The 12,590-nt window shown below is 39.2% G+C and overlaps 1 protein-coding gene across 1 annotated transcript in view; it reads right to left on the reverse strand.

The window, feature by feature from the left end:
* The window catches only part of PLD1 (phospholipase D1), a 262,525-nt gene extending 250,412 nt beyond the window's left edge, over window positions 1-12,113 (reverse strand). The window contains exon 1 of the mRNA XM_031957664.1: window positions 11,737-12,113. The gene's annotated coding sequence lies outside the window, so the exon portion shown is untranslated. The remainder of the gene's footprint in view (window positions 1-11,736) is intronic.
* Between the last annotated feature and the right edge of the window lie 477 nt (window positions 12,114-12,590).

The raw sequence follows: 12,590 nt of genomic DNA on the forward strand, positions 1-12,590 counted from the left end.
CAAAATTTGCTTTCATAGTTCAAGGACTTAAATGAGACAGGTGTCCGAGAAAGAAAAAAAAAGGAAAGAACAAAGAGAAATCTTTTGTTTCAAGATTTTGAGGCAAAAAAACCTGTCATTATATTGAAGAGGTGATCTTTCTCCCTTCCCTGTATCTTTCTGTCTCTCTTCACTGTGTCTTTCTGTCTTTCTTCCCTCCTTCCTTATTTCTTTCCTTTTTAAAAAATTCATTTTATAACTTTAACATTTTGTTTCTGTAGACTTGGCATGGTACCTGGCTTCATAAATAAATAATTGATTGATTGATTTTTAAAAAAAATCATTTAAATCCTTTACCATCACTTAACTGACAGCTAAAATACCCATCTATATTTGTTATTCAGTCATGTCTGACAGTTCATGATCCTGTATGAGGTTTTTTTGGCAAAGACACTAGAGTGCTTTGTCATTTTTTTTCTCCAGTGGATTAAGGCACAATGGCTAAAGGACTTGCTCAGGCTCATACATCTAGTATCTGAGGTCACATTTGAACTCAGGATTTCCTAATTCCAGGTTCAGTCCTTTATTTATTGAGTCACCTAGATCCTTTCCAAGTCTATATGCACACTCCTTTTAAATGAGAAGAAAATATAAAATATCTACCTAAGTATACATCTATACTTCATTTAACAAACAGGGAAACTGAGGCAGAATAGCTTGCCCAGATCCACATAGCTATTAAGTATCAGAGGAAGGAGACAGAAGTCAGAACATTATAACGAATTGCTGAGTAATTTGTGTGCAAATTAACAACTTTCAGTGCATGTTCCCATACCAAATTTTCAGGCATTCTTAAGTTCTCTGCCTAGATAAGAGGCAGCAAGGCAGACTAAACAGGGCTCTTGTACTTTGGATCAGAAACACCAGAATTCAATTTATTTCCCAAGCACTTGCAAGCTGTATGTCCTGAACAAATCATTAACTTTTCTCAACCTCAGTTTCCTCATCTGAAAAATGAGGATAATAAGATCATGCAGAGTTTGATGGATCTTTCTGACAAAGGTGTAAATTCATTAAAAAAAATGTTAGCTCTTTTTCTAAGGTCCTTAACCTTTGTCTCTTTTAAGTTTGTATTTGTGTGTGTGTGTGTGTGTGTGTGTGTGTGTGTGTGTTCATTTTACTCACATAGCCCCCACTCTGCTTCAGATTCTCATTATCTCAAGCCTCCTAATTGAACTCTTGACTTCTGGCATTTTCACTTTAATAAATCAGTCTATTAATCACAATGCTGCCAAAATCATCTTTTTAAAGCACAGAACTGATTATATCATTCCCCTGATCAAGAGTGGTCCAGTGCTCTTGACTCTAGGAGCAAACACACACTTTTCTATTCAGCATTTAAAACCCTCCACATTCTGGTTCCAGCCCACATTTCCAGAATGACATCACACATTTCCTTCAACCACCCCATCTTGTAAGCAACCTGTACTAGCTGCTTTCCTAACCTTGGCATTCTATCTCCTTCTCCCATGTCTTTTTGTAGGTTGGCCTCCCATTCCAAAAATCCATACCCCTCCCTTAAAACTCAATTCAAGGGAGATCTGAAGTAGGTGACTTCTAAAATTCTTCCCATTCAAAATTCATCAATCTTTTGAAGCACTCAGAGAATTGAACATAATCATTAACATAGACACAGAATTGTTACCAAGGTCTCAAAGACATCTTCTTTCTATCCTCATTACCTATGATAGTATGCAGTATATATTAGGTGCTTAATAAATGCTTCTCAAGTTGAAATGAAGACCAGACTTGAGGGTTCCTATTATTAAAAATTAAATAGCCAAGAATTATGGCATATACTTATAGTTCCTGCTATTGGGGAGGCTAAGCCTGGGGAATTATTTGAGCTCAAGAATTATGACTTGCAATATAGTTATAACCAAATGATTGTCCATCTTTCTTAAGCCTTTGTGATCAGATACCTTCTCTGCCCTCCCTTTTCAGCTTCCTTCTTTGCATTGTCTTCTCCCATTAAGGAGCTCCAGAAGGGCAGGGACTTTTTTTTGTACTTATATCCCCAGCACTTAGCAGAATACCTGGCACATAGTAGTTATTTCGTAAATGTTTATTCAATGACTAACTGATGCTAAGACACCACTGGAAGCCTTTGGAAGTAGGTGCCAACCAGGTTACCTAAGGAAGGGTGAAACAGCCCAGGTCAGAAATGGAGCTTTTCAAAGTGGATTAGCAGGAGAACTTAGTCTCTAAAAATAAAAATAAATCATAGAATAGTGCAAGAATTCTTAACATCTTTGTATCAAAATCCCCTTTGTCAGCCTAATAAAGCTTATAAACTTCTACTTAGAATAATACTTTTAATGTAGAAAAGAAAATATATAGGATTATCAAAGAAACAAATCCTACTGAAACAATGATCACAATATATAATTTTTTTAAAGTTCACATACTGTTGCCACCCAAACTAAGAACCCCTGGATTTAGACAAATTAAAAAAAGTTGAATATGAATCAGGAAGAAATGGGTGAGGTGATTCCTTCAAGTATTTGGGATTTGCTATGGGATCCCAAGCAAGTCCTTTAAGGTCTTGGGAGTCCTAGTTTCTTCATATATAAAAGCTAGGACAATAGTTGTGCTGACCTCCTAAGTTTTTGTAAGAATCCAATGAGATAACTAATGTAAAGCTTCACATAACTGTCAATGGCTCCTCCTAAGTCAATGAAAATCCTGACTTCCCAAAGCTACTTAGAAGTAAATCCCAGCAGAAGCTCATCTAGGGAGGAGTAATACAGGTGATGCTGAGGATTAGAGCTAGCATTTATCTAGTGATTTAAGACTTGGGAAGCACTTTACAAATACCAAGGCAAAGAGAATATTTTCCTGTAAGATATAATTACTCACACATCTTTTGGGGATAATCTGTTTGAAATAGACATTATGTCTGCTTTGAATAGGAGCCCCAATATCAAGGTTATATAGACCCAATCCCCTCTCATTTCACAGAAGAGGGGAGGAAGGAGGAAAAGGCCCTATAAAGTTAATGGTGAGAAAGAGAATGGGATCTCCCAATGAGCTATAAGGAAGCAAGGATAAGACTATCACTGCCAAAGTGGCCAAGAATGCCAAGAGAATGGGTTAGAATGCCAAGAATCAAGAACAAAGAATACAGCTCACCAAGCAAAAGGCATGTGGGACAGATGCACAGTGGCTAGAGCTATGCAGCCTGCTGAGAATAGAACCTAGGATCCCTATTTTCCTATCCTCTTCTTCAGGCTCACTCTGGAGCTGTTTCCAGGAGAGTGCTGAGCCACATCTGTAACTCCTGCTTTCTAAGAGTTTGCTTTTGTTTTTTGTTCATCATTTCTTTTAAAAGAAATGTGTTTCACTAAGATAACATGGTTCTTCATTGCATTACTGATTTGTGTGTGATCTTGAGTAAATCCGGCCACAAGATCAGAGATAATAAAGTATACTCAGAAGAACTGTAGATTTTAAACGGCAATATTTGTGTGTGGGAGACAGAGAAAGAGAGATACAGAGTGAGATAGAGAAACAGAAGCAGAGAGACAGAATGAGAGAAAGAGAGAGACAAAGGAAGAAAAAAGGGAGAGACAGAGACAGAAAGGCAAAGAGGGAGGGAGCAAGAGAGACAGAGACAGAGAGAGACAGAGAGGGGGAAGGAGGGAGAGAGGGAGAGATTTGTTGTTTTATATTTTCATAGCTTACCCAAAGCAGAAAAGGAGTATACTCGTACTTGACCCTTATTTAGTCCCAAGTGAGTGAGTGAGGCAAGCCATTTCCCTTCACTTTGAAATTAAACTTCTGTTTGATTCTTGATTCTCCTATCTCTAGCCTGCTCTGTTCAGCTCTAGCCACCACAGGATAGAAGATGGTTCTATCTGGTAAACATCATTTGGCAGCAGTGGGATTGGACATGGAACTGAGCCATTGGACTCTCCAGTACCAGTGGGAATGGCCTAAGAGTCACCAGATATTTATTTCTCTACAGTCTGACTCTCCCTCATCTGGTCAGTGTTCTGGCCTTGTCCAATCTTACCTTGTTTGACCTCACCATTCTTTGTGTGAAAAATTTCAGGACTCCTTTGGTGACTCGGTTCATCCCTGGGCCACTCTGGTAAGGATGCCCTTTCTTAACTGCACAGCTCTATTAATTGGCTTTTCTGTGCACCTGTATAAAAAGGTAACTAAGCCTAAAGTTGAAACTCCATGCCTTGGTTACTGATATACCTCTAGATGGGCTATAACTGTGTGCTTTGTTAAAAATCTTTGTATATGTATCTATCCTGTCATCTTGTCTATGTTTGTGTCTTTGTAAAATGTAAAATACCTGTGTCATGTTTGTGTTGTGATCTAGATTCTATAACCTTGAAAGATTTAAAATTATGCCAGTCACAAAAACTTCTAAGAGCTGCATCCAGAGTTTAGAACATTGAAAAAGATTAATGAGCTTTCATACTTGAAGTAATTGTCCCAGTAAGTAGGACTAACTTTCAATTTAGGCTTTCTGTGCAAGGTTATAAGAAAAAAGAAAAAAAAAACTGTAAGACGCTTTTTTTTCCTGCCACTTCAGATTTGTTTTTAATCACATCCTTTTAAAAAGTCAATTAATGTGTAACAGCATCCAAATTAAAAAAAAAAAAGTTTTATCTATCAGCATTTCTGCTACAATGGTAGATTTAGAATTATAAAAATAAAGTCAGATAATAAAATTGTAGAGTTGCTAAAAATCTCTTAGCAGATTTTGGAGGTTTGGATTGATCATTTTAAGATTGCAGGGGAGAACTCCTGAGACTTTGGGAAATTCTAAGAACTCACACCCTTCTGAAATCTTTGTAATGTTGGGGGTACCACTCTGAAGAATTTATTTCAAAGAAAAATAAGGATTAAATTTTCTAAAAGTTTTAAAAAGTAAATGGCAGGGTAATTAACTTAATTGTTATAGGTCAATGAAGGAAGTCAGCTAGTTTGGAAGTAATCGAGAGTGAAGAAAGAAAAAAAATAGGTAAACAATTTACACATTATAGCAACCTCTTACTAACCCTTCTTTGACATTTCTGACCACAGAAAGAGAAAAGATTGTTTAAACTAAATATCTCTTGTAAATCCCCCAAATCAGAGACCTTCTCCTCCCTATTAACCCCTGTCATTTTAGATCAGATTTCCAAATAAAGGTGTTGAAAAAAATACTGGAAAATGCAGGGAAACTTGAATTACATTCCAGTTACATAAATGTATTAGCTATGTAGTCTTAGGCAAATTATCTTATCTCTGTTTGCCCCAGTTTTGTAATATGTAAAGAGAAAAATAATAATGGCCCACCTCCCACGCTTATTGTGAGGATCAGAATAATATGATTGCAAAGTGCTTTACACAGTGACTGGCATCTGCTAAGCACTATATTATTATTACTTCTTTAATTTAAGGTAATTGTTCCACACCTGATAACTCTAGAGTGATTTCAAAATGCCAAAGGTAATAAGATTGATGATTTTTATGTGCGATCATTTGGAAAGACAATTAAGTGCAATTGATGTCATCTGAAATGCTTTTCATGTTTTAGATACGCAATATTGTTTGTGTTATTATTGTATTTCTAAATTCTCTTACATTGTGAAATTTGAGAGAGCTCTGTAACAAAAATGCTATTAGACAAAACTACTTTTTAATTTGGATACGGTTACACATAGATTGAAGTTTTAAAAGAATGTGATTTTAAAAATAAGTATTTGAAAACAAATATTTAGAGAGATATTTTGTTACAAAACAGATAATAATAATATATAATAGCAAATTTTCATTAGAAAGTTCTTGGGTCTTATGTAAAATTTATGAGGTGGTTTAAAGATGTAGCTTCAAAATATTAATGATGGGTCAACTATCAGATAATTGTTATATGACTGAAACCCCAGAATATGGATAGTTACCCTTAAAAGTAAAGAATAAATGACATATTACCTGTCAGAGAAACATCAGGAAAGATATTCAAGCCCTAAGTTATGGTTAGTGAAATCTAGCTACTTAAGATAAAAATTTATGGGACTGTAATTTACTATTGTTTGAGTTCTGATTGCAGGAATGGCTCTCTCCATTGTCATGAAGCCAATGGTAGAAAATAGCTTGTGCTACAGTGAGAGAACTGCTAAAGATGGATATCTGTGCAAGGGAAAAGTTTTGGGGACAACTTGGGCACAGCCTATATATGATCTACTTAACTCTATTTCCCCAGGGTGCTATTTCCTTCCAAAAAGAAAAATTCCCATCTGAGCCTTGCTTTTAGCATGCTTAACTACATGATTGGCTGTCAGATATGACTCATACCTGGAATCCAACAGAGCTAAGGAAGTTTTCCCCTCTATTTATGATACACATCATTGTTATAACTATGTCCCTCTTTTTCCTTTTATAACAAATTTATACAATCAAGAAATTTTGTAAGTATAGTAATTAGATTGCTACTAGAAAATCTCTGAGTTACTGTAATAAGATGCAAATAGGGCATCTTATAATTTAACCTATCTTTATATACTTAACATTTAAACTTTATATACCTATCTTTATATATAAACTTTATAAACCTATCTTTATATACTTAACATTAAACTTTTTAAACATGGGTAAATTGTTTATGGATTTTTTTTTAATCTAGGAAATGTATCCCATATGTTTAAGTTTGAAATCAAACAACTCAAAGGGTAGCTCAAAAAAAAAAGTTTGGGGTAGAATTAATATAAAAATAGTAAACTTAATACAAATGACATACAGGCTTTAAAGGGAGGAAGAGGGCTCATAGAAAACCTACTCGCATTGGAATTGGTTAAATAGGCAAACACTACATACATATCATGAAGGTTATAGCACCTTCCAAAATCTATAAATAAAGGGGGAGGGACGGGTAGATGGGGAAGCAAAGGGTGAAGGAAGAAGACAAGGGAGGGATCCATGGGTGAAGAGAGGTTAAGTACTATGAAGACAAGTTAAAGAGCAGGATTAAAGTGAATAGTCAGCAGGGATAGGAAAGATATATGTGTGGGGTGGGAGGAGTGGTGTGGGTATATGTGTGTATCTATATAAGTATACATAAATATATCTTTTCTTAACTATAGCTTGCTTGAGGGTGGGGATGATGAAGGAGGGGAAAAAAGAATAAAGTATAAAAAAGGTGTGCAGCAGAGAATAAAAGAACAATTTACAAGGAAGTGAAGAAAATATGGACATTCTTGAATTTTATTTTTCTTGAAGTATTAAGTTGTTAATATGTATTTTGAATCCTCCCTCATATTCTGTAGCACACGTGACAAAGTTCTCTTTTGTTTTGATTTATTTTGTTTTGGTATTCCTTTTCTGTTTTTCTTTTTTCTTATTCTTTTTTTTAATAATGAAAAAAAAAAAACTTTTGTTTCAGGTACAGAACTTAGATAAGGACAGAAAAAGCAAATAGCATATAAACTGAAATTCTTTGAATTTTCATGTTTGAAGAACCCAAACTTATTAAATTATATGAAGTCAGAATTAATTAGGAACCTCTAGATTTGAAACCAGAGAAGCAGAATCCATTTTAGAGCTGTCCTGAAAATAAAGCCTATTGTCCAAGAACTGCAACAGGATAACTACATGAGACATCTGGGAATCAAAATGGGCTGGTTAAATGGATAGTGAGAATGTAGCACTAGAATACAAGGAGACTTGATTTTAGTTACATTTATGTTTTCTTAGTTATCTTGGTGATACATAAATCTCCCCTTTCAGAACTCGTCCATTGTGAGATCCCAAAGTAATTTGATCTCTACCTGTTTTGGTGTAATTATGCAATTGTGGAAATTGTGAGAAAAACTTTATTGCATTTTTTTTTGTTTTGTGTGTCTGGGAAACTGGATCATCTCTATGTGTGTTTAGAGATCCATAACTAAGGACCTATGTAATGACCAGAAATTCAGATTCAAAAATTCATGCAAGGAGTTTTTTCTAAGGGCCCCTATCAGGTTTTTCTGGTGGACTCATGGACTATCTGAAGAAAGCTCCTGCTCCCAAGTGGATGACAAAACTCTCCACAGACCTCAAAGTTTGTCTAGTACAAATTCAGAGGCAGCTGTCATCCAGATGAAACAGGTGCCTCAAAATTCTAGACAAGGGCTGAGTATAACGTCTTAGTTTTTTCTCCTCTTTTCATTATGTGCCTAGCCACCAAAGCCTTGGTTTGTGTATTGACATTTTCTCCCTCTGCATCCTTAGCCCCTCTTTTTTCTTCTTCCAAGCAAACAATGGCTAGCAGTGATACCTTAGACACACTCCCCTGATAGGTCTTTTCAAGGAATGAACTCACTAGGTAACAACTCATCCTGGCCCTACTGGCTTCTTGTGGCATCTTGACTTATACCTGTCTTTCTTTTATTGGCCAGAAGGGTGAGGTTCTTTTAGATGCCTCTCCTTTTGGCCAAAATGAAGTAATGTCAAAATATTAGAAGACATACTGTTTCCAGAACTCACGCCCACCATGCAGGCTGTGCCCTGAGCTTGGTATGAAAACAATCCCTTGCACTCACCTTCTGGATGAATTCGGCCACAGCAAAATTTCAGAATTGTTTCATATAATCATTGTGTTGCCTTGACCAGGTACCAGGTATTCAGAGTTCAGACAACTACTTGCTGTATCCATGTTTTGCTCATGAAGTCACAATTTTCCTGTTATCCCTTCCTCAATGTCAAGCTACAGCTTTACTGTGTAGCCATTGGTGGAATTATTAAGATCTCCCTACACTAAATGGGGTTTATCTCCCCCCCCCCCCACTAGGGGTGGAGCCCCAGCTCATGTGTCCTTGCTTACAAGCCATTTCTTTCACTTTGAAATTAAACTTGTTTAATTCCTGACTCTTCTGTCTCTGACCTGCTCTGTTCAGTTCTGGCCATGCACAGGTTAGGGGTCAGTTCTATTCAATTGAAATCTGCAAAGTACTTTCCAGCTCTAAACTTAAGATCTTATCACCATGTGAATTAAACATTGAATATTTTTGTTGTTGTTGTTGTCATTTTTAATTGTCACCAACTCTTCATTATTCCACTTGGGGGGTTTTCTTGGCAGAGATCTTAGGGCAGTTTGCCATATTTTTTTTTCCTTTTTTTTTTTTTAACAGATGAGGAAACTGAAGCAAATTAGGTTATGTGACTTGCCTAGGGTTACACAGCTTAAGCATCTGAAATCAGATTTGAATGGAGAAGATGAGTCTTTTTGAGTGCTCTAATCTAGCTTCCCCCATTATATATTTCTCCCTTTCAAGTTTTTGTGTTCTCTCTTCTCCTTCATAACTAAACTAAATGGAGTCATGGATCCTTTCTGTTTCAATTTTCACAACAGTGGTTTATCCAGCAGTGTATGGGCATATGTTTAACAACTGGTTCTCAAAAAAAAAATGTTCCCACACTTTTTAGTTTAATTTGCATCATTGATATTTCCTCCATTCCTTTCTTAAACATAAAGAAGTAAAAGTTAATCAAGCCTTGTTGGGAGGTTGTAGATTTCCAGGTGTATATGTGACAATCAGGTTTCTCAAGGCTCCATAAATTGGCTCCAACAGTCACCACCCACCCCCCTCAAGCCTGGGCAGTCTGGCTTCTGCTCCTTCCAGATTACTCAAGGTCACTCTCTCTTCCCAAAGTCACTAACGAACTCATTACTACAGAGCCCAATGACCTGTTTCCCTTCCTAATCTCCTTTGACTCTTTGCTTGTTGATTTATGGATTGAACCAGCCTCTCCCTTGTATCATGACTGGCTGTGTGCTTACTCTCCCATCAGATTCTCTTTCAAAACTCAGCCCAAGTACCAAGCCCTTAATTAATTCTTTCCTGATCCCCAAATGTGCTATAAACCCCTCTTCCCTCTTCTCCTAATTACTGGTATTATTATTTACTTGGTACTATACTATACTATATATATATATATATATATATTATAATATACTATATTATATAAGTACTATACTATATATACTATACTATACTAGATAAGTACTATAAATGCACACATTGCTATCTCCAAAAATGTACCACACTCTCATTTGCCTTGTCTTTTTATCCCCAACATAGTATCAGACACACAGTAGGTCCTGGACAAATGCTTGTTAACTGACTGATTGGTTTGGATTTCAAGGTTTTATATCCTAGCTTGTTGTTTTAGAAAGAACAAAGGATGGAATGGGGGAGTCCTGCATCGGATGCTTACTACCTGTGTGGAATTAGGCAGATTATTCAGCTTCCCAGAGAATTACAGTCTCTTGAAAGGTAAAATGAGGGGGATGGGATCAAATAGTCTCTGAGGTCCTTAGTGCTATTCAAAGGTCTAAGCTACATAGTACAAGGATCCTGTACTAAATAGTCTTTCATTTTGGCAGAATATCCAAAATCAAGTCTTATGTAATTTAGCAGAAAGTATATAAAACTCTTTGGAAACCCTAAAATAGTCCATAAATGTTAGCTATGGTTATTTGGGAGGGGGTTGGCGGCGGGGCTTTGTACCTGAAATTTTATTGATATTTGCTGATCTAATAATATCTCTAGTTATAACAATAGTTTTATAGCATGTTACAATCTTATGCTACTCGTCCTCACAATCTTGTGAAATAGATGCTATCATTATCCCCAATTTATGGATGAAAAAATATAGGCTGAGAGTTTATTGGCAATTTATGGGTTTAGAGAGTTCTCAAGAGCCCTAAGAAAATGAATGACTTGCTCAGGTTAAGCATCTAGTCAGAAGTGAGATTTGAGACTAGCTGCATTATGCTACTTCTCAGAATGTATCATTATTTCCTATTCTGAAGATGTAATATTTTTCTCCTGGGGTTAGAGGAAAAGGGGAATCAGCCCAGTCTCTTAGGCCAGCATGGAGCTTCCTACTCTTCCAAAATTAACCCTCTATCCTCCATCTCTTCTGCTTGCCCACCCTCCCCCCCACACCCACACACACACAGAAGGAGGGAAGGAAAGGAGAGAGAGAGAGAGAGAGAGAGAGAGAGAGAGAGAGAGAAAAGAGAGAAGAGAGAAGAGAGAAGAGAGAAGAGAGAAGAGAGAAGAGAGAAGAGAGAAGAGAGAAGAGAGAAGAGGGAGGAGGAGGGAACCTACTTTCCAAATTGACAGTCAGCACTTCCTGGTTTATCTGGGATGCTCGGCCTCCCATCCCTCACTAAACTTCATCATGCAGTCTGCCCGCTTTCGAAAAAACTTGGAAGGGGAGGCCCCTAGCTTCAGCAACAAGTCTCTTATCTTGACCGGTCCAGAGGGAAGGAAGGAGAGAAGGAAAAGAGAAGGGAAGAACGGGGGCAAAGGAAGGCAAGCAGGAGGGAGAGAAACAAGAAGGGAAGGTGGGAGGTGCGCTGCCTCCCCCGGCAGCCCCTGACTCACCCTTCTAAGTCCCCGACCCAGCCCCGCGCTGTCTTGCCCCAAGTTGAGCCCAGCCGCGCTGCGCCGCCGCGGAGGCCAAGTTCACTGAGGAGCCGGAGGAACAGTGCAGGGGGCCCGGGCTGGGGGGGCAGTCCTCGCTTAGCTTTCCCAGTCAGGGGGGCGGGGAGAGGCCGGCTGGCCAGGGTGGGGGGAGTTTAGGAGAAGAAGGGGAGGAGGAAAGCCAGGGCGCCTCCCCGCCCTCCGCCGCGGGGCAGCGGGTCTATTCAGTCAGCCCTGCTCAGCCTCCACCCCCGCAGAGGCTGGCGCGAGTGCCCGCAGCCCTTACCTGTCAGTGCGCGGCGGGCGCAGCGGTCAGCGCCTGTGGCTGCCAATATCTTAGGACAGCTGGGCAACAAGTACAGCGGGAGCCCGGGGCAGCAGGGGATGGAGGACGAGGAGGAGGAGCCGGGCACTTAGACGCGCCGGGCAGACCGGAACTGGTCCGAGAGCTGGCGAGGCGCTCTGCGGGCCAGGGTGGGGCGAGGCGAGGCGAGGCGCGGAGGGGCGAGGCGGTGCCTGCGCCGGGCTGGGTGCGAGCTGGCGAGAGGCAGGCCGGCCGAGCGCGGGGGAGCGCTCCGGGACCGACGGCTGGCCGGATTCCGCGGCCCTCCTTCCTCACCCCCTCCTCGGCCTCCCCAGGCTCTCCTGGGCACCTCCTTTCCTATCCTCGAAGCTTCCCCTCCTGTCCCCGCCCTGGAAAATGGGCAGACTGCCCGGAGTTAGCGTGCCGTAAGCAAGGGTCTAGATCGGGAGTCTCTCCTTTTGCGTCACGGGCCCCTTTGGCTGTGAAATGGAGCCCCTGGGTACCTTCTGGGAGCGGCGTGGGCAAGTAAATACGCACCGAGTTTTCAGAAAACGAAACATGAAATTAAGTAGGAAATTCATATATCGATGTGCTGTTAGCAAAAACTTTCAAAGATTTTTCAAGTTTGTCAGGTTAAAAATCTTTGCTATAAACTCAAGTCTCTAAGTGTCACTTCCATTTGCAATATAAGGAAAGAAGACTCAGGACATGTGTCTATTAAGTCCCAGAGAGGTGAGATCTGAACCCACATTTTCCTGACCCCAGCTAAGCATTTTGTCTCCAGCATTCTCTCAACTATCTCATTTAGAGGTGAACTGGACCAACCTTCTCATTTT

This window comes from Sarcophilus harrisii, chromosome 3, assembly GCF_902635505.1.
Source record: "Sarcophilus harrisii chromosome 3, mSarHar1.11, whole genome shotgun sequence".
Classification (NCBI taxonomy): Eukaryota; Metazoa; Chordata; class Mammalia; order Dasyuromorphia; family Dasyuridae; genus Sarcophilus; species Sarcophilus harrisii.